The 21,286-nt window shown below is 45.9% G+C and overlaps 2 protein-coding genes across 2 annotated transcripts in view; both read right to left on the bottom strand.

Annotated features, from left to right (window-relative positions):
• The window catches only part of CLEC19A (C-type lectin domain containing 19A), a 72,312-nt gene extending 51,028 nt beyond the window's left edge, over positions 1-21,284 (bottom strand). Inside the window, exon 1 of the mRNA XM_089896085.1 lies at positions 1,284-21,284. The gene's annotated coding sequence lies outside the window, so the exon portion shown is untranslated. The remainder of the gene's footprint in view (positions 1-1,283) is intronic.
• SYT17 (synaptotagmin 17) overlaps positions 1-21,286 on the bottom strand; it is an 85,273-nt gene that overhangs the window by 15,704 nt on the left and 48,283 nt on the right. The gene's annotated exons all lie outside the window — the stretch shown is intronic.

The following is a 21,286-nucleotide window of genomic DNA, read 5'->3' as shown; positions in this document are numbered from 1 at the left end:
CTGGTGGAGGCCACCACCTCACCTGCAAACTCCAAGGAGACCAGCAGAGCTGCTACTACATCTCAGGGGGTCCCAACCTCAGCATCCCTGACATTCTCCTCTGTCTTGTGCAGTGTAGGATGTTTAGCAGCATCCCTGGCCTCTATCCACGAGATGCCAATAGCTTCCCCCAAGTTGTGACAACCAAAAATACCTCCAGACATTGCCAGATGTCCCCTAGGTGACAAAAATCAGCTCAGCTGAGAACCACTCATCTAACAGCTTTTCTACTTGAGTAGGTGCCCGGGGCTTGCCAGCCAAAAGGTATTTGGTGAGTACACTGCAAGGACTTCTCTTGTTAGGCTGAATTCCCCAAGCTTGGAATTTGGTGGTGTGGGATCGCCCATTGACACTGATCACGAACTCAGGTAACAGGTGCTCAGAGAGGCAGTGGAGCAAGCTGGTTCAGGGTCCAGCCTGGCTCCTTTGTTTGCCTCTTGGGTGCCTGTGGCAGAGACAATCGTGTGGTCTCCAAAGCCTTTTCTTCCTGGACAAGCAGCTGGACTACATTTCCCTGCCTCCCCTGCAGGGAGCTTTAGCCAAAAGTGTCTGAGTGGAAGCAGAAGTGATATTCATAACTTCCAGGCCTGCCCCATAAAAACTTCCCAGGCAACACACAATCCTCAACTATCTCTCTCTCTCCCCCATTCATCAGCTAGAGATGAAACCCTCCAAGGCCTGAGAAGATGGCAGAGCCACAAGATGGAAGGGGCCCGGGTCACTGAATCACCAAGTGGAAGGCCACTTGTGAGAAGACCCACAAAGGATCAGTGTGCAAGAAATAAGGGCCACGACTCCCTCTTGCAAGAGCACCGGAATCACAACTAACTGCTGAATAATCATCAACAGGAAGACACTGGAACTCAGAAAAAAGATACCCCACATCCAAAGACAAAGCAGAAGCCACAATCAGACAGTAGGAGGGGCGCAATCACAATAAAATCAAAACCCATAACTGCTGGGTGGGTGACACACAAACTGGAGAATGCTTATATCACAGAAGTCCACCCACTGGAGTGAAGGTTCTGAGCCCCATGTCAGGCTTCCCAACCTGGAGGTCCAGCAATGGGAGGAAGAATTCCTAGAGAATCAGACTTTGAAGGCTAGTGGGAGTTGATTGCAGGACTTTGACAAGACAGGGGGAAACAGAGACTCCCCTCTTGGAGGGCACACACAAAGCAGTGTGCGCATCAGGACCCAGAGGGAAGGAGCAGTGACCCCAGGGGAGACTGAACCAGACCTACCTGCTAGTGTTGGAGGGTCTCCTGCAGAGGCGAGGGGTGGCTGTGGCTCACCGTGGGGACAAGGACACCGGCAGCAGAAGTTCTGGAAAGTACTCCTTGGTGTGAGCCCTTCCAGAGTCTGCCATTAGCCCCACCAAAGAGCCAGGTAGGCTCCAGTGCTGGGTCGCCTCAGGCCAAACAACCAAAAGGGAGGAAACCCAGCCCCACCCATCAGCAGACAAATGGATTAAAGTTTTACTGAGCTCTGCCCACCAGAGCAACACCCAGCTCTACCCACCACCAGTCCCTCCCATCAGGAAGCTTGCACAAGTCTCTTAGATAGCCTCATCCACCAGAGGGCAGACAGCAGAAGCAAGAAAAACTACAATCCTGCAGCCTGTGGAAGGAAAACCACATTCACAGAAAGACAAAATGAAAAGGCGGAGGACTTTGCACCAGATGAAGGAACAAGATAAAACCCCAGAAAAACAACTAAATGAAGTGGAGATAGGAAACCTTCCAGAAAAAGAATTCAGAATAATGATAGTGAAGATGATCCAGGACCTCAGGAAAAGAATGGAGGCAAAGATCGAGAAGATGCAAGAAATGTTTAACAAAGACCTAGAAGAATTAAAGAACAAATACCTAGAAGAATTAAAGAACAAACACACAGAGATGAACAATACAATAACTCAAATGAAAAATACACCACAAGGAATCAATAGCAGAATAACTGAGGCAGAATAACAGATGAGTGACCTGGAAGACAGAATGGTGGAATTCACTGCCATGGAACAGAATAAAGAAAAAAGAATGAAAAGAAATGAAGACAGCCTACGAGACCTCTGGGACAACATTAAACACAACAACATTTGCATTATAGGGGTCCCAGAAGGAGAAGAGAGAGAGAAAGGACCCGAGGAAATATTTGAAGAGATAATAGTCAAAAACTTCCCTAACATTGGAAAAGAAATAGCCACCCAAGTCCAGGAAGTGCAGAGAGTCCCAGGCAGGATAAACCCAAGGAGAAACACGAGACACATAGTAATTAAATTGACAAAAATTAAAGACAGAGAAAAATTATTGAAAGTAACAAGGGAAAAACAACAAATTACATACAAGGGAACTCCCATAAGGTTAACAGCTGAATCTCAGCAGAAACTGTACAAGCCAGAAGGAAGTGGCATGATATACTTAAAGAGATGAAAGGGAAGAACCTACAACCAAGACTACTCTACCCGGCACATATCTCATTCAGATTCGATGGATAAATCAAAAGCTTTACAGACAAGCAAAAGCTAAGAGAATTCAGCACCACCAAACCAGTTTTACAACAAATGCTGAAGGAACTTCTCTAAGTGGGAAACACAAGAGAAGAAAAGGACCTACATAAACAAATCCATAACGATTAAGAAAATGGTAACAGGAACATACATATCGAAAATTACCTTAAATGTGAATGGATTAAATGCTCCAACCAAAAGACACAGGCTCGCTGAATGGATACAAAAATAAGACCCATATATATGCTGTCTACAAGAGACCCACTTCAGACGTAAGGACACATACAGACTGAAAGTGAAGGGATGGAAAAAGATATTCCATGCAAATGGAAATCAAAAGAAAGCTGGAGTAGCAATATTCATATCAGATAAAATAGACTTTAAAGAATGTTACAAGAGACAAGGAAGGACACTACATAATGATCAAGGGATCAATCCAAGAAGAAGATATAACAATTATAAATATATATGCACCCAACACAGGAGCACCTCAGTACATAAGGCAACTGCTAACAGCTATAAAAGAGGAAATCGACAGTAACACAGTAACAGTGGGGGACTTCAACACCCCACCTTCACCAATGGACAGATCATCCAGATAGAAAATTAATAAGGAAACACAAGCTTTAAATGACACAATAGACCAGATAGATTTAATTGATATTTATAGGACATTCCATCCAAAAACAGATTACACTTTCTTCTCAAGTGCACACAGAACATTCTCCAGGATAGATCACATCTTGGGTCACAAATCAAGCCTCAGTAAATTTAATAAAATTGAAATCAGGGACTTCCCTGGTGGCACAGTGGTTAAGAATCCACCTGCCAATGCAGGGGACGTGGGTTTGATCCCTGGTTCAGGAAGATCCCACATGCCACAGAGCAACTAAGCCCGCATGCCACAACTACTGAAGCCCGCCCGCCTAGAGCTAGTGCTGCACCACAAGAGAAGCCACAGCAACGAAAAGCCTGTGCAACACAATGAAGAGCAGCCCCTCCACAACTGGAGAAGGCCCATGCACAGCAACGAAGACCCAACACAGTCAGAAAAAAAAAAAAAAAACTACCTTAAAAAATAAATAAATAAATAAAATTGAAGTCATACGAAGCATCTTTTCCAACCATGATGCTATGAGATTAGAAATCAATTACAGGGAAAAAAACCCGTAAAAAACACAAACACATGGAGGCTAAACAATACGTTACTAAATAACCAAGAGATCACTGAGGAAATCAAAGAGGAAATAAAAAAATACCTAGAGACAAATTACGATGAGAACACGATGATCCAAAACCTATGGGACGCAGCAAAAGCAGTTCTAAGAGGGAAGTTTACAGCAATACAATCCTACCTCAAGAAACAAGAAAAATCTCAAATAACAATCTAACCTTACACCTAAAGGAACTAGAGAAAGAAGAACAAACAAAACCCAAAGTTAGTAGAACGAAAGAAATCATAAAGATCAGAGCAGAAATAAATGAAATAGAAACAAAGAAAACAATAGCAAAGATCAATAAAACTAAACAGTGGTTCTTTGAGAAGATAAACAAAATTGATAAACCTTTAGCCAGACTCACCAAGAAAAAGAGGGAGAGGACTCAAATCAATAAAGTTAGAAATGAAAAAGGAGAAGTTACAACAGACACTGCAGAAATACAAAGCATCATAAGAGCCTACTACAAGCAACTCTATGCCAATAAAATGGACAACCTGGAAGAAAGGGACAAATTCTTAGAAAGGTATAACCTTCCAAGACTGAACCAGGAAGAAATAGAAAATATGAACAGACCAATCACAACTAATGAAATTGAAACTGTGATTAAAAATCTTCCAACAAACAAAAGTCCAGGACCAGATGGCTTCACAGGTGAATTCCATCAAACATTTAGAGAAGAGCTAACACCCATCCTTCTCAAACTCTTCCAAAAAATTGCAGAGGAAGGAACACTCCCAAACACATTCTATGAGGCCCCCATCACCCTGATACCAAAACCAGACAAAGATACTACAAAAAAAGTAAATTACGGACCAATATCACTGATGAATATAGATAGAAAATACTAGCAAACAGAATCCAACAACACATTAAAAGGATCATACACCATGACCAAGTAGGATTTATCCCAGGGATGCAAGGATTCTTCAATATACGCAAATCCATCAATGTGATATACCATATTAACAAACTGAAGGAGAAAAACCTTATGATCATCTCAATAGATGCTGAAATAGCTTTTGACAAAATTCAACACCCATTTATGATAAAAACGCTCCAGAAAGTGGGCACAGAGGGAACCTACCTCAACATAATAAAGGCCAAATACGACAAACCCACAGCAAACATCATTCTCAATGGTGAAAAACTGAAAGCATTTCCTCTAAGATCAGGAGCAAGACAAAGATGTCCACTCTCGCCACTATTATTCAACATAGTTTTGGAAGTCCTAGCCACGGCAACCAGGGAAGAAAAAGAAATAAAAGGAAAATTGTAAAAGAAGAAGTAAAACTCTCACTGTTTGCAGATGACATGATACCATACATAGAGAATCCTAAAGATGCCACCAGAAAACTACTAGAGCTAATCAATGAATTTGGTAAAGTTGCAGGATACAAAATTAATGCACAGAAATCTCTTGCATTCCTATACACTAACAACGAAAGATCAGAAAGAGAAATTAAGGAAACAATCCCATTCACCATTGCAACAAAAAGAATAAAATACCTAGGAATAAACCTACCTATGGAGGTAAAAGACCTGTACTCAGAAAACTATAAGACACTGATGAAAGAAATCAGAGATGACACAAACAGATGGAGAGATATACCATGTTCTTGGATTGGAAGAATGAATATTGTGAAAATGACTATACTACCCAAAGAAATCTACAGATTCAATGTGATCCCTATCAAATTACCAGTGGCACTTTTTACAGAACTAGAACAAAAAAATCTTAAAATTTGTATGGAGACACAAAAGACCCCAAATAGCCAAAGCAATCTTGAGGGGAAAAAAATGGAGCTGGAGGAATCAGACTCCCTGAGTTCAGACTATACTACAAAGCTACAGTAATCAAGACAATATAGTACTGGCAAAAAAACAGAAATATAGGTCAATGGAACAGTATAGAAAGCCCAGAGATAAACCCACACACATATGGTCACCTTATCTTTGATAAAGGAGGCAAGAATATACAATGGAGAAAAGACAGCCTCTTCAATAAGTGATGCTGGGAAAACTGGACAGCTACATGTAAAAGAATGAAATTAGAACACTCCCTAACACCATACACAAAAATAAACTCAAAACGATTAAAGACCTAAATGTAAGGCCAGACACTATAAAACTCTTAGAGGAAAACATAGGCAGAACACTCTATGACATACATCACACCAAGATCCTTTTTGACCCACCTCCTAGAGAAATGTAAATAAAAACAAAAATAAATCAGTGGGACCTAATGAAACTTAAAAGCTTTTGCACAGCAAGGAAAACCGTAAACAAGATGAAAAGACAACCCTCAGAATGGGAGAAAATGTTTACAAAAGAAGCAACTGACAAAGGATTAATCTCCAAAATATACAGGTAGCTCATGCAGCTCAACATCAAAACAACAAACAACCCAATCCAAAAATGGGCAGAAGATCTAAATAGACATTTCTCCAAAGAAGACATACAGATGGCCAACAAACACATGAAAGGATGCTCAACATCACTAATCATTAGAGAAATGCAAATCAAGACTACATGAGGTATCACCTCACGCCAGTTAGAATGGGCATCATCAGAAAATCTACAAACAACAAATGCTGGAGAGGGTGTGGAGAAAAGGGAACCCTCTTGCACTGTTGGTGGGAATGTAAATTGATACAGCCACTATGGAGAACAGTATGGAGGTTCCTTAAAAAACTAAAAATAGAATTACCATATGAACCAGCAATCCCACCACTGGGCATATACCCAGAGAAAACCATAATTCAAAAAGACACATGCACCCCAATGTTCACTGCAGCACTAGTTACAACAGCCAGGTCATGGAAGCAACCTAAATGCCCATCGACAGACGACTGGTAAAGAAGATGTGGTACATATATACAATGGAATATTACTCAGCCATAAAAAGGAATGAAATTGGGTCATTTGTAGAGACGTGGATGGCCAGAGAGACTGTCATACAGAGTGATATAAGTCAGAAAGAGAAAAACAAATATCGTATATTAACACATATATGTGGAACCTAGAAAAATGGTATAGATGAACAGGTTTGCAGGGCAGAAATAGAGACACAGATGTAGAGAACAAACGTATGGACACCAAGGGGGGAAAGCGGGGTGGTGGTGGTGGTGGTGGGATGAATTGGGAGATTGGGATTGACATGTATACACTAATATGTATAAAATGGATAACTAATAAGAACCTGCTGTATAAAAAAATAAAATAAAATTCAAAAATTCAAAAAAAGAAGGGCCACAAAACCTCAGCATTTGATCTATTACAGCTGCTCGCCTTACCTTAACTAATACAGTGCCTTCTGAGCAGGTCACTTGAGCTCTCTGAGTTTCCTCCTCTGTAAAATGGGACTAACACTAGTACGTCCCTCACTTGGTGGTTGTGAGGATCAATTGAGAGAGTGCTTGGGACAGTGCCTGGAACACACTGAGCCTTGACAAAGGCTGGCTATTATGATTAGTGGGGAGAAGAGCTACAACTGAATTCCTGCCCCTCCCATTATCTCTTCTGTGAATTCGTCCAAGTCACACTCAGTAACCTGGAGAAGAATGATTTGCTGCTGTCCTGAAATGCCTTAGGGACACACTGGGATTGTAGGGATACTTCTTGTAATGAGGCTAGGGACCCTCATTTTATCACGCGGTTGTCCAGGCATCTCTTAAGTATCCTGGCCTCTCCGTACCAAAGAGGCCACTGAGAAGCCAACGTGACCCTGCACAAGGATGGAAGAGGACCCCACCCACGAATCATCCACAGGCTGTCTCTCCTCTGCTTCTCCAGCCCCGATGAAATGAAGTAGAATAAAATCTGAAAGCAGACACATAATGGGAAGTTTGGCACCAAGCCAGTGGATACTCTTCCCGGATGCTGTAACTCAGGATCCTAAAGGGAGTGGCTGAGAGTTAAGCCCCCAAAGACCCTCCCTTCCCGGCCAGCGTGGGCCCCAGCTCCAAGAGACAGAGGGAAGGATGAGCCCTTCCGCCCACTCTGCTTATTCTTCACCCACTTGTATGCTTTGTTGTCGTTTTTTTTTTTTCTGGTAAATTATGCCCTTGCCTAAGGCCATCTCTAGAAATAATTGCCAAAAGCCAACTACATTCTGTCCTGATTTAATGCAGGGGGCGGGGGTCAGGCAGACACCCAGGGAAGCAGTTTTCATGTCAACTTACAAACAGGGAAAGAGAAAATTACACCCACTGAGCATCTGTTGTGTGCTAAGGGCCCTGCACTCACGTCAGCTCACCCATCCTTCGTGAAGGCAGAGCCACATCTGCCTTCCTCATTTCCGTTTCTCCGGTGCCAAACAGTCCTAGGCACATGGGAGGTTATCACCTAAGCTCCTGACCATGGCCCCTACTTATCACTCTGACCTCACTGCATAAGTCGCTCCCCTCATTAACTATGCTCTCGCCACTGAACCATCTTTCTTTTCTTTGAACAAAACAAGCTCATTCTTACCTCAGGGCCTTTGCATTTGCCATTTCCTCTGCCTAGAATGTCCCTCTCTCCCATCTTTGCAGGGCTGCTCCTTTCTCAGCTTACGTTACCCAGTTTAAAGTAATGCTCCAGGCCCTCTCTGTTGCCTTACTTTACTCATCTTTAGGTGCTTATTTATTTCTTGTTTGTCTCACCCCAACTAGAATCGTGAAAGGATGGATTACTTCTGTCTTTCTGCTATCTCTCCAGCAACTAAGCACAGCACCTCAACATAGCAGAGGCTTGATAAATATTTGAAGCCGTTAAAACCCAGCGATTGAGAGCCCAGATTCTGGATCGAGATGACCCGAGGCGGAATCCTGGCTCCAGGATCTTGAACCAGATGTTCATCCTATTGCTGCCTCAGTTTCTTCATTCCTCACTAAAATGATGACGATGCCCATGTCACAGTGTTTCTATGAGGATTAAATAAGTTAATTCACGTGAAAACAGTTGGAGTAGTTCCTGGCATGTAGGAGACGCTGTATATGTATTTGCTATTATTATTGTTAAAAACTGAATGAACAGGGTCGGGGAGGGGAGGGGGGAGAGGAAGAAAGAAGTCAGAAGGTACAAACTTCCAATTATAAGATACAGAAGTACTAGGGATACAATGTACAACATGATGACCACAGTTAACATAGTATGATACGCAGGGAAGTTGTTAAGAGAGTAGATCCTAAGAGTTCTCACCACAAGGGGAAATGTTTTTTCTTTTCTTTTTATTGTATCTATATGAGATGATGGATGTTAATTAAACCTATTGTGGTGATTTCACAATATATGTAAATTAAACCATCATGCTATATGTCTTAAACACATACACTGATATAGGTCAATTATTTCTCAATGAAACTGGGAAAAAAAGAAACCTAAAATAAAAAACCAGGAAAAACAACTGAACAACCCCAAGGTAGATTCTATGTGCATCTGAAAGATGGAGAATGGAGGCTCAAAGATATTAAAAGGTCCTTCACGACGTGATACAGCAACGAAGCTCTGGAATCTGGTTTTCTGATTTCTAAGCCACATCCATTTCCATGACGGTGAAAGCTCTCCTCGAAATATAGAGAGACAGGTAACACTACAGCTTGTGCCCTGCACGCCCCGGCATTTTAAAGGTTAAGCCTTCTCCAGCTGACTGGCGGCTCTCGGTTGGTGAAGTCAGGTCAAAGCAATGGACAGAAGGGAGATCTGGAAAGGATACTTTCGATTTCTGATTTTACTTCACGCACAAGCCTTCACCTCAACCGCCCCCTGGCCTTGGCTGCCAGGCCTGACTGCTTGCAGCCAGCACTGAGGCACAGGCGAGGCTGAACCTGGCCTTCACTGGCGCCCCCTTCTCACTCCATGTAGCTCAGGCCCTGCAGGCACACATATGGCTGGATAAATTCCCAGCCCCCTGATGGTCTCCCCCATGGGGACTTGCCTGGAACAAGGCTTCATCAAAAGGCACCAAAATCACTTAAAAAAACCATGCAAATGGAATAAAAATCCCCAAGAACCCTGGCAGCTGGCCTGGTCTTCAAAGGCTGCCACTGGAACCCACAATGAAGGTTTAAGATCCAGCCAAGTTTTACCACCTGAGTGGACTCTGGCAGCCTCCAGGAGCTCTCTGGAGAAGAGGCTAAAGTGCGGGTGCCACTGCGGGTTCTGTGCTCTGACAGGGGAGCCCCAGGGTGACGGGTCTCAGCTTCCCTCTCCTGATGACTTGGCTGGAGTTCTGCGTCTGCGCACATCCAAGGTCAAAGCCACGATCTGCAGAGCCCTCACCAAGCAGTGCGCTAAGCATGTTACATACAGGATTTCCTTTTGTCCCTGCAACACTCCACTCTGTGAGGTGGCAACTGAGACGTACAGATAAGGAAATCGTGGTTCAGACTTAAGTAACTTGCTGAGATAGAGGATGGCCCTTTACATCTAATCCACCGGCACGTTCTGTTGACTCTGCCTATGTAGTTACATCCTACCACGTTACTTCTCTGAAACCCTTCTGCCACCTCCCTGGTCCAAGCCACCATCACCTCTCCCCTGTACCAGCACCACAGCCTCGCACATGGTGGGGAGCAGCCTCGCTCCCCCCTCCTGCTCTCCTTCAACCCAGCTCAACAGCTGGAATGATACTTTAAAACGTTATCCAAATCCTATCAGTTCCCGGTCAAAACCCCTCCAAATGTGTCTCGAAGCACTTAGAAAACAATTACAAGCTTCTTGCCCTACAGGCTCTATTTGATCTGTCCTCTGCTAATTCTCCAAACTCATATTGGCTTCCTTGCTCTTAGATGTATTGGGGTAACATGGGAGAACAGAGGAAAGGTCTTCTTGCTATTCAAACTGTGGGCCTCACACCAGCACTGGGGTCATCCAGAGCTTATTAGAAATACAGATGCTCAGGTCCCATCTCAGACTTACTGATTCAGAACCTGCATTTTAACAAGATCCCCAGGTGATTCATACACACCTAAGTGTACGATGAACAGTCAGGAAGGCTTTGGAATGAAACAGATTGAGTGGGAAGCTCAGCTCAACCACTCACCAGCTGGGTGACTTGGCACAAGTGACTAGTTACTTGCTGTGCAGTGAAGAATTCACCTACCCAAAACGAGGGGTGGTCAATGTCCTTGGCTCCTGGGAGGTGATCTCCAGGCCCCTGGAATGTCCTGCAGAGTGCCTTTGTGTGTCTCAGGGCTCTGGCCATGGGACTAACAACGTGATTTATGATGGGAGCTTTTGGCCTCGCAGTTCAGTTCAGACCCCTGGAGAAAGTGATGACTAAGACACGAGCTGGACCTCCGGGAGGCGCTAGAGGCGGAAGGTCAGCCACCAGACAGCGTGTGATCAAGCCCCAGTCAGAACGCTGGACATCAAAGGCTCGGTAAGCCTCCCTGGTTGGCAATACTCTGTGCACACTGTCACCCTTAGTGACCAGGAGGAGGTACCGCTCGCTGCCCATGACTCCACAGAGAGAAGATGACGGGATCCCCTGGACTCTGCCCTGTGCGTCTCTTTCCTGGGCTGATTTTAATTTGTACCCTTTAGCTATCATAAAACTGTAGTCATAAGTAGTGCTTTCCTGAGTTCTGTGTGTCATTCTGGTAAATTATTAAACCTGAGGGTGGTCACAGGGACTGCGAACTTGTAGCCAACTGGCATGAAGTGAGGGTGGTCCTGGGGACCCCTGAGCTGGGGACCACTGAGCCTGAAGCGAGGACAGTCTTGTGGGGATGTTCTCTCAGGTTCTGCAGTTGACTCAATTCATTGTACTTCCCTGCTCTGAGCTTCAGTTTCCCCAACTGAAAAATGGCCATCAAAGAGATCACACCTTATATGGTTGTTGAAAGATTCAATGAGATACTGAGTACATAGGAGCCTCACGATAACTACAAGTATCAGTATTACTGTTCCCATTGTTCAGACAAGGAAACTGAGGCTCAGAGACGTAAAGCAACTTGCCCAGAATCACACAGAGTGTGAAGCCAGGTCTGGCTGACTTTGTCCACAATGCAATACTGTCTACTCGTGACTTGCTGATGTGTTCTGGGAAGGGAAGGACAGTAGTGGTCCTGCTGAGCTGGGGTCGTCCACCCTCATCCCAATGCTCCCCACTGTTTCTCTTCTCTCCTTCTGGGATTCATGTGACATAAATATTAGACTTCTTAATATTTCTCCATAGGTCTTTTTTCCCCTTCTTTTCGTCTTCCCCCAGCCCCCAGAGATCTTTTTTTTTTCTCTGTTGTTCAGATTACCTAATTTCGCTTGATCTCTCTTCAAGTTCCCCAACTCTTCCCTCTGTTTTCTCCAGTCTGTTATTGAGTCCATCCAGTGAATATCTCATTTCAGTGATTGTACTTTTCAGTTCTAAAGTTTCCATTTGGGTTTTTTCTTTTGTATCTTCTATGTCTACATCTGTTGATCTGCTGTCTTTTCTATCTTATGGTTCTTTTTAAGAGGGTTCACTCTTACTTCCTGAAGCATGGTTGTAACGGCTGCTTTCATGTCTTTGTCTGATCATTCCAGTGCCTGGTCATCTTGCGGTTGGTGTCTGCTGAATATATTTGCTCTAGGAACTTGCCAGATTTTCTGGTTCTTCGTAAACCAGGTAATTTGTATCCTGGACACTTCGATCTTGTGTTATGAGAGTCTAGGTCTTGTCGAAATCCTATTGAATATGTTGATTTTTTTAGCCGTAGCAGGCAACTGATCAAAGATCAGGTTCAGGCTGCAAGTTCTAACCTGCCCTCATGTGCTGTCATTCCGATGCCAGTTCAGTTTGCAAAGCCTTTGCAGTGCCATCCCTATGTGTGCCTCATGTGTGTCCCCCAGGGGTCTACCCTGTGATTCAGTTCTCAAAGTCTCTGACACACTGTGTAGGGCCATCTCCACTCACGTGCAGCTTGGGATGAGCTCAGGAGTTTATACATAAGCTTATGGGATCCCTCCTGGAGCGCCTCCTCTCTGCAATCTTTCTCATTCTGGCTTCCAGGGGCCCACTTTCAAGGCCCTCTGGCTAGAAAGTGGAGGCTTTAGTCTTCCCACTCTGCCGCTCACTGCCCGTGACTGGGTCTGGAGCCAAGTGCCTACTGCCAGCCCCGCACACACTGCCAAACCCAGGGCACTGAAGGCAGCACAAGCCGGCCTGGTCCTGTGGCTGAGTCCACACAGCGTCTGTGTCCATCCCTGGCTCCTGGACGCTGTGCCAGCTGGCAGCTTTGGGGTGACGGTGATTAGGTGAGGGAGACAACCACAGGCAGCTGGGCTGAGCTAGTAACCTCAAAAGTGCCAGTGTCTCAACTCACACACACTGCGATTATTAAAACAGCAGGTATGGGTTTCTAAGCGGTCACTTCTGGGATGGACAGGTCCACATGATGATCTGCCTTTAATTCCCGTAATAGGAATGATTTGCTAGATTTTACACAAGAGAAAGTTGGGACTCAGAGAGGTGAAGTCATTTGCTTGAAGTCACACAGCTGGTTAACAGTGAGGCCAAGATTCAAACCCAAGTCTGTGTAATTCCAGGGTCCACTCCTCTATGGCAGCGTCCATTAATCTCACCATCATCATCAATCTGGTATCTCTCTCTTTTTTTTTATAGATTTATTGATTGGCTGCATTAGTTCTTCTGTTGCTGCGCACGGGCTTTCTCTAGCTGCCGCGAGCGGGGGTCACTTCGCTGCGGCGCGAGGGCCTCCCATTGCGCTGGCTTCTCTTGCTGTGGAGCACGGGCTCTAGGCGCGAGGGCTTCAGTAGCTGTGGCTCAAAGACTCTAGAGCGCAGGCTCAGTAGTTGTGGCGCACGGGCCTAGCTGCTCCACAGCAATGTGGGATCTTCCCAGACCAGGGCTCGAACCTGTGTCCCCTGCATGGGCCCGCGGATTCTTAACCACTGCGCCACCAGAGAAACCCAATCTGGTATTTCTTGAGCACTAACTATGTACAAGGCACTGCCTAAAGCTCTTTTTTTTTTTTTTTTTTTTTTTGCGGTACGCGGGCCTCTGACTGCTGTGGCCTCTCCCGCTGCGGAGCACAGGCTCCGGACGCCCAGGCTCAGCGGCCATGGCTCACGGGCCCAGCCGCTCCGCAGCCTGTGGGATCTTCCCGGACCGGGGCACGAACCCGTGTCTCCTGCATCGGCAGGCGGACTCTCAACCACTGCGCCACCAGGGAAGCCCCTAAAGCTCTTTATATGAATTGTTGAGACTGGAATGTTATAACAGGGGAGGAAACTGAGGCTCAGAAGAGGGATATCAATTACCCAAGGTCACAGGCACTTGCTGAGTGGTAAAGGTGACATCTGAACCAAATTGCATCTCACTTCCATCCATACTCTGAGTGGCCATGCGACCATCTCTCCAGGAGGCAGAGCTAGGCCTGGTACCGAGTGAGCAGGGCTGGGAGAAGTCAGAGCCTGTGGAGGCTGCAGAAAGGGGGCAGGGCATAGGTGGGCCGAGGCCAGATGCTGGGGAACATCTGTGCCCCAGAACGAACCCACAGCATCTTGATCTCAACGGCGTTTCTGGCTCTCACAGAATGGCTATGCCCCTCTCAGACTGGCTTGCCTTCTCTCCTCGGCTAGAAACCCACTGCTCCACTTCTCAAACCCCGACACTTTTCCAGCATGTCCTCTGTTGCCCATTCAACCCTGAGGTCTTTCCAGGTAAGAGGCCGGCACACTGTGCTCCAGACCTCCCCTCTCGTTCTCCTCCACGCCTCCCACTCGTCTCATCTCACCAGCAGATACAATTAACCAATTTGATGCTACAGCTGCAGAAAGCCAAGCAATTATGGAAAACAGACCAGGTGCCTTGGAACTCGCTCTCACAGGGGGCCCTGGGAAGCCTCCAAGCAGACAGTGGGGTCGGGAGGGAGGAAGAACAGGACGGGCAGACGCTTGCCAACCCAGGCTGTGCAAGAGATCCACCTGGGAAGCTTTGATAAATACACACACACACATCCACACACACCCCAGATACAAATGCCCTGGCCGATTCAGCTGCTCTAGGCCAGGGCCTGGGCATCAGGATCTTTTTAAGTCCCCACGTAACAACGAATGTACAGATGGGGTTAAGAATCTAATGATGTGCAGAGGTGAGGATCACAGCTGGAGAGTCTGATTCTTTCTAACACAGGCAGAAAGGCCGTCACTCACCCTGAAGCACTTTCTGGGTCTCTCCATATCTGCTCCCCAAAGCATGGTCTGCAGACCTGCGGCATCAGCACACCCGGCTGCTGTTAGAAATGCAGAATCCCAGGCCCCGCCCCAGACGGAGTCAGAATCTGCATTTTAACAATTCCCTGGGGAACGCCTTTGCATGTGAAGGTTTGAGGTGCCATGTTCTCTAGTCCTAGCTAGAGACACTAAGAGTAGGAGTGTCATTCATTGCCTGGGTTCCCTTCCCCGGTGTTCTGCAGCCGCCCGGCACTGGTTATCACTGACAGGCCCCCTTCGAAGCCTATGCCCAGGCCAATTCCTACAGCAGCTGCCTTGAGAAATTATAACAGGACGGGAGGGCAGCAGGGCATGGGTTAGCATGTGAAGTCAGCCTCGATTTCTCCTCCAGCCCTGCCTGATCTCCTCTCCCTCCCTACACCCTTCAGCTCCCAGCTCACATGTCACCTCCTCTCACTCCCCAGACTGGCTCGGGCACTTCTACAATAGGCCCTGCTTCTCTGCTTCATAACCCTTAGGCCAACTCACAAGTACATCGCTTTGCTGTGGCATTTGATTGATGTCTCCCTCCAGAAGAATGCTCCATGAGAACACGTGTCAGGAATGTCTGGTTGTCTACTGAATGAGGAGCATCTAGCACAGTGCCAGGCACATAGTAGGTGCTCAAAAAAATTCATTTGGTGGGGACGGACACCTGGTTAGCTCCTGTCTTGGGCAGCTGGACCCTGCCCGCCCCCAGCTCTGCCATCAGAGGCCACCTGTAGGCAGCAGGTCCCCACTCCTGCTGCCCCCAGGCATTGGGAACCTTTTCTAAGCTAAGTGCCTCCTGACTAAGGTCACCAGATGACTAAGAGCTTTGAATGCTTTTCAGAAGGCCAGGAAGCCCAGGGTACTTAGGGGAAACAGACAGAGGCATAGGGCCAGAGGAGCATGACATAAACTTTAGTTCCTTCTAACCTAGCGATCTCCCCCAAACTTCACCTCCAAGCAGACAGAGGGTCTTCCTCTGACACTCAGAAGGAGAGGGACAGGAAGATGAGACAATACTCCACCCAGGTAAGTCTGTAAAATAAGTCCTTTCCTTTTTGGACTTTCCACAGAATCTCAGACCCTAAATTGACAAAGTGGGTAGAACATATTATTTATTTATGTATAATTACCTGTCTTCTTTCAGAAGCTTTAAGATGGCATCTGGCTGCATAAATCTGGTGTCTATCAAGTAGCAATAATAGTAGCTAATACTGAAGGAGCACTTTCTCTGAGCCAAGCACCATTCTAAGCCTTCACATATATTAACTCATTTCGGGCTTGACAACATCTACTGAAGTAAGGGCCACTGTCCCCATTTTACAGATGAGGAAGCTGAGGCAAAGAGAGGCCAAGGAAAGTGCCAAGATCACGGAGTGAACCCTGGGCATCTGGCTCAAGGGTCTGGCCCCTAACCACTGCATTTACCCCCTCAGGGAGGACAGCCTGCAAGGGTCTGGCCTCAGCATCCAGGAACTACGCTGAACCACTGGGGTTCTGCGGAGCTCAAGCTACATTTCTTGTCTCTCTCCTTTTTTAAAATTGTGGTAAAATACATGTAACATAAAATTTACCATTTTAAGGTATACGGTGGCGTTAAGACAATTCACATTGTGCAGCCATCCATCACCACCATCCATCTCCAGAATCTTTTCATCCTCTCAAACTAAAACTCTGTACCCATTAAATACTAACTCCCCATTCTCCCCTCCCCTCTGCCCCTGGTAACTCTATTCTACTTTCTGTCCCTATCAATTTGATTACTCTAAGTACGTCATATAAAGGGAATGACACACTATTTGTCCTTTTATATCTGGCTTATTACTTAGCATAATGTCCTCTAGGTTCATCCATGTAGGAGCATGCGTCAGTTTCCTTCCTTTTAAGGCTGAATAACATGCCACTGTATAGACACACCACATTTGTTTACCCATTTATGCATCCAGCAGTGCACACTTGGGTTGCCTGCTCCCATCCCCGCTCTTTTTAGCTGTTGTGAATAAGGCTGCTTTGAACACGAGTGTACAAATATGTCTGAGTTCTGCTTTCAATTCTTTTGGGCATATGCCCAGAAGTAGAATTGCTGGATCATATGGCAATTCTATTTTTAATTTTTCGAAGAGCTGTTATCAAGCTACGTTTCCTTTTTTCTTTCTTTTCTTTTTTCCTCCTACTTCCAATAACAGCCCAATAAGCCCAGTGACCAACTCCACTTGACTACCTGGAAGGCCTCTGGACCTCAGGCTACTGTTTCAGGAGTCAAAAAGCAATTTTTCCCCTCTTTTCTTTTAAACGTAAGCTGCAGAAATCACCTGATTGCAAACTGCAGAAGAACCCTCATCCCACACAGGAAAGGAACTGTTCAGAAAGCCCAGCCCACCAGCTAATTACAGGCTTTTACCAGGATTCTCCACAAATGCTTCAATTGCAGATCAACCTCCCTTTTGTTAGGAAGTGTTTGGAAACATGCTAATGGACTGGCTTTCAGATGCTTAGCCTAGAGGTGACAGCTCTTTCCCCCAGTTGATAAATAAAGCAAGTTAGAACCTTATTTGAATTCAGGAGAATCACAGCTTTGCCTAGATAGATACCAGCTTAATCCACATTTCTTTATTATTCCAGCCAGTGGCCTTTATGTAAAATGCCACCCCAGCTGGGATTTCCACTCAAAGCTGTGGCTCGGAAAGCTGACTGAGCATTAGAAATATCTGGGGGGGCTTTAAAAATATAGATATTTATAGAGAGCCCAGGACCCCAGCTTAGCCCAGCTGAATCAGAGTCTCTGAGGTGGCATCTGGCCACTGGTAGCAGTTTAAAGCTCCCAGCTGATTCTAAAGTACAGCCAGGCTTGAGAATCCCTTGCTTAAGGGGGCACAGAGGCCTGCAATCCTTCCTGCTCTACAAAGAATATTTTCAATGGGCTTTTAGCCTGAGGAGAGAAACCGGAGCTAGGGGCCTGAAACGCCAACCTTTAAAGGAGAGAAGCAGGTCTTCCACAAATGGAGAGCACAGGCCTTGCTGATGGCCACAGCTGACAACTGCCCCCTAAAGTTGGGGGAGGGGGGATGTCAAATGAGAGATGCACGTTGGGGAGGTGGGGCTGGGAGCGCCACTCCGGTTTGAGGCTTCTGCCGTATTGGCCTCACATATGGGATTCAAGGGGTTCAAAACACCTCTGAACTGTGTGCAAAATTTTCTGTCCTAGTGTGTATTTTTCTGGGGAGGGTACTCCAGAGTTCCTATCACATGCTCTGAAGCTCTGTCATACACTCCTACCTCTGCCCCCAGAATGAGTAACCTTGGCTTTTTATCACAGTATACCACGTGATGGTATATAATGCAGTTATTAAAAACAAAGAGTTAGATCCATTCATATTTGCATTGACCTGGAGGGACTGAACACATTCATTGTTAATGAAACAGAAGCAAGTTTCAGAGTGACGTTCACAGAATGGTCCAGAAACATCCACCAGAGCAGGGGCCGCTTAATACCCAGTTCTGGAATTAATGAATAACTTTTTAAAAGAACTGACTCTTCCATAGGTGGATGACGTTTGTGTGAACAAGGGGAAAAGTGCGGAGTGAGACACACCAGGACGTTAAAGGTGGCGACTTCAGGGAGAAGGGCCTGGAAGGAGGGTGAGGAAGAGAGTAAAGTTTCCTTTTAATAATAGTTAACAGTTAGCTGAGGGCTTGCTTTGTGCCTGGCACAGTGCTCAGCATTGATTATGAATGGATCTCATTTAATCTACATAACAGTCCTTTGAGGTTTCCTTGTATGGTTATCCCTGTTTTACAGATGAGAAAACCAAAGCACACAGATCTTGCCCAAGGCCACAAAGTCAGCACCCAGGCTATGCAATGAACCCCTCTGTTCTTCTGATTCTCCATCCATACACATCCTTCGGTTGTATCACTCACAAGCATGTGCTACTTTTGTCATAAAATTTTAAGTAAAATACAAAAGTGTCAGGACTTTCCATGCAGGCTCTCTCAATGCAACCCGCCCCCTGCCCGAACCCCTTCCTGATCTAAAGGTGCAACGTTAAGTCCTTTATTCTCAGGAGGGATGTAGGAATCGATATTCCATACTTGGATCCAGTCTCGGTTCAATATGGTTCCCACTGCCTGCTGGCTACTTTTAAGGAGTCAGTGGAATCACTGTCTTGTCTTGACCTGAAACCTTCCAGGGAGTGGGGTCCTTGTCTGTTGGTAACTCAATCTGGACAGAAGCCATCACAGGCTCTATCAGAAATCATTACATCTGCTAGGGCAGGTGGCCCTGATTAGATGCAGACTCTCTGGGTGACAGGTCTTGAGAAAGCCCAGAACCAGACTGCCTCGGAGGGGTCTTGGAGCACGGAACATTAGTAGTCTTGGGGATGAGAAGCAATGAGCTTGTGCAGCGGAAGGATTGCATGCAAGGATTTTTCAGCCATGGCCTGCTTTCTTGGGACACCTGCACCAAGGATTCTAGACTGGATCTAAACAGATGAAGGTTTCCAATTACTCTGGAGCAGGACTCCTCAAAGTATGATGTCAGATCCCTAATGCCAGCACTACTCGGGTGCTTGAGGAAATGCAGATCCCTTGATTTTAGGAGCTAGCAAGACCAGAGCTTGAATCCTGACTCTTACCAGCTTGAGACCCTGGGTGGATTGGATGGCTTGTATCTTAGGCCTCAGGCCCCTGCCCTGTAAATGGACGAGGATGATGTTGACTTGACAGGGTGTACTATGATGAATATTAGCAATCACACAGGTGACGTCTATGAAAAGGACACAGGAAATAATAACCATTACTTCTACTAACTACCCTGTGTGGGGGTGGGGGCAGCTTCTAAAATGGCTCCAATGATCCCTGCCTTCCAGTATCCACACCCTTGTATCCTCCCCTCCCCTTGAATGTGAGCTGGACCTAGCAAGTTGCTCACACCCTGTATCATCCCCTCCCTTTGAATGTGAGCTGGACCTAGTGAGTTGCTCACACCCTTGTATCATCCCCTTCCTTTGAATGTGAGCTGGACCTAGCGAGTTGCTTCTAATGAGTGGAATATGGCAAAAGTGATAGGACGTCACTTCCAAGACTGAGTTACAAAAAGACTCGAGCTTCCGTCTTGCTTACCCTCTCTTACTCCCTCACTTGCCCACTCTAATGGAAGCCATCTGCCATGTTGTGCACTGCCCTATGAAGCAGCCCATGTGGGCAAGGTCACTGGCTAACACCCAGGAAGGAACTGAGGTCTCAAGCCAACATTTTGCAAGGAACAATCCCTGCCAACAACTATGTGAGAGGTCTTGAAAACAGATCCCCACCCTACCTCCAGTCGAGCCTTCAGAGGAGACTGCAGCCCTCGCCAATACCTTAATTGCAGCCTTGCCAAAGAACCTCAGCCAGAAGCACCCAGCAAATCTATGACTGGATTCTTGACCTACAGGAACTATGAGATAATAAGTGTTGATTATTTTAAGCCACTAAAGTTTGGGGTGATAACTAATACACTCTGGAAACAGTAGATTAAATTACACGCTGGAAACAACAGATTCAGCCAGAGTGTGGCACCTGAAGCCTCTACTTAAATACCATGTCCTCTTGGAAGCCTTTCAAAATCCTCCTCTCGGAGTTAGGTGATCCTATTTTCTCATGTTTCCCTATTAGACCATAAGCCGCTTGAATCATCATATTGTCAAAGCTAACACAGCACTGACTGTTATCTCAAAGACACAATTTACTTAATCTTCACGACAAACCTATGAAGCAAGTACTATTATTGCTCACGTTTTATAGATGGAAGAAACTGAGGCTCAGAGAGGCTAAGTCAGCGGTCCCCAACCTTTTTGGCACCAGGGACCGGTTTCGTGGAAGACAATTTTTCCACAGACGGAGGTTGGGGGTGGAACGGTTGTTCAGGCGATAATACGAGCGATAGGGGCGATGGTTCAGGCAGTAATGCGAACAATGGGGAGCAGCAGATGAAGCTTTGCTCACTTCCCCACTGCTCACCTCCAGCTGTGCAGCCTGGTTCCTAACAGGCCACAGACCAGTACCAGTCCGCAAACTGGGGGTTGGAAGCCCCTGGGCTAAGTAACTTGCCCAAGACTTTAGCAATTATGTGGAAGTGCCAGGAAATTTGGCTCCAAAATTTATATTTGTAACAATTATACTTTGTGGTTCTATGAATCTTTTCCAAGTCCACAAATGGTGAGTTCAAACCCAGGTAGCTGAATACCAGATGCGAAGTTCTTAAACATCACCCTCTCTAGATCACCTTCTATCCCTAGGACAATACACTGAATATGCCTCACCTGCAGTTCATCAATGTCTGGAACACTACCTA

This window comes from Delphinapterus leucas, chromosome 15, assembly GCF_059928025.1.
Source record: "Delphinapterus leucas isolate spDelLeu-1000000601 "Yukka" chromosome 15, BTC_Dleu_Yukka2, whole genome shotgun sequence".
NCBI classification, from domain to species: Eukaryota; Metazoa; Chordata; class Mammalia; order Artiodactyla; family Monodontidae; genus Delphinapterus; species Delphinapterus leucas.
This window is presented reverse-complemented; position numbering and strand designations above follow the sequence as displayed.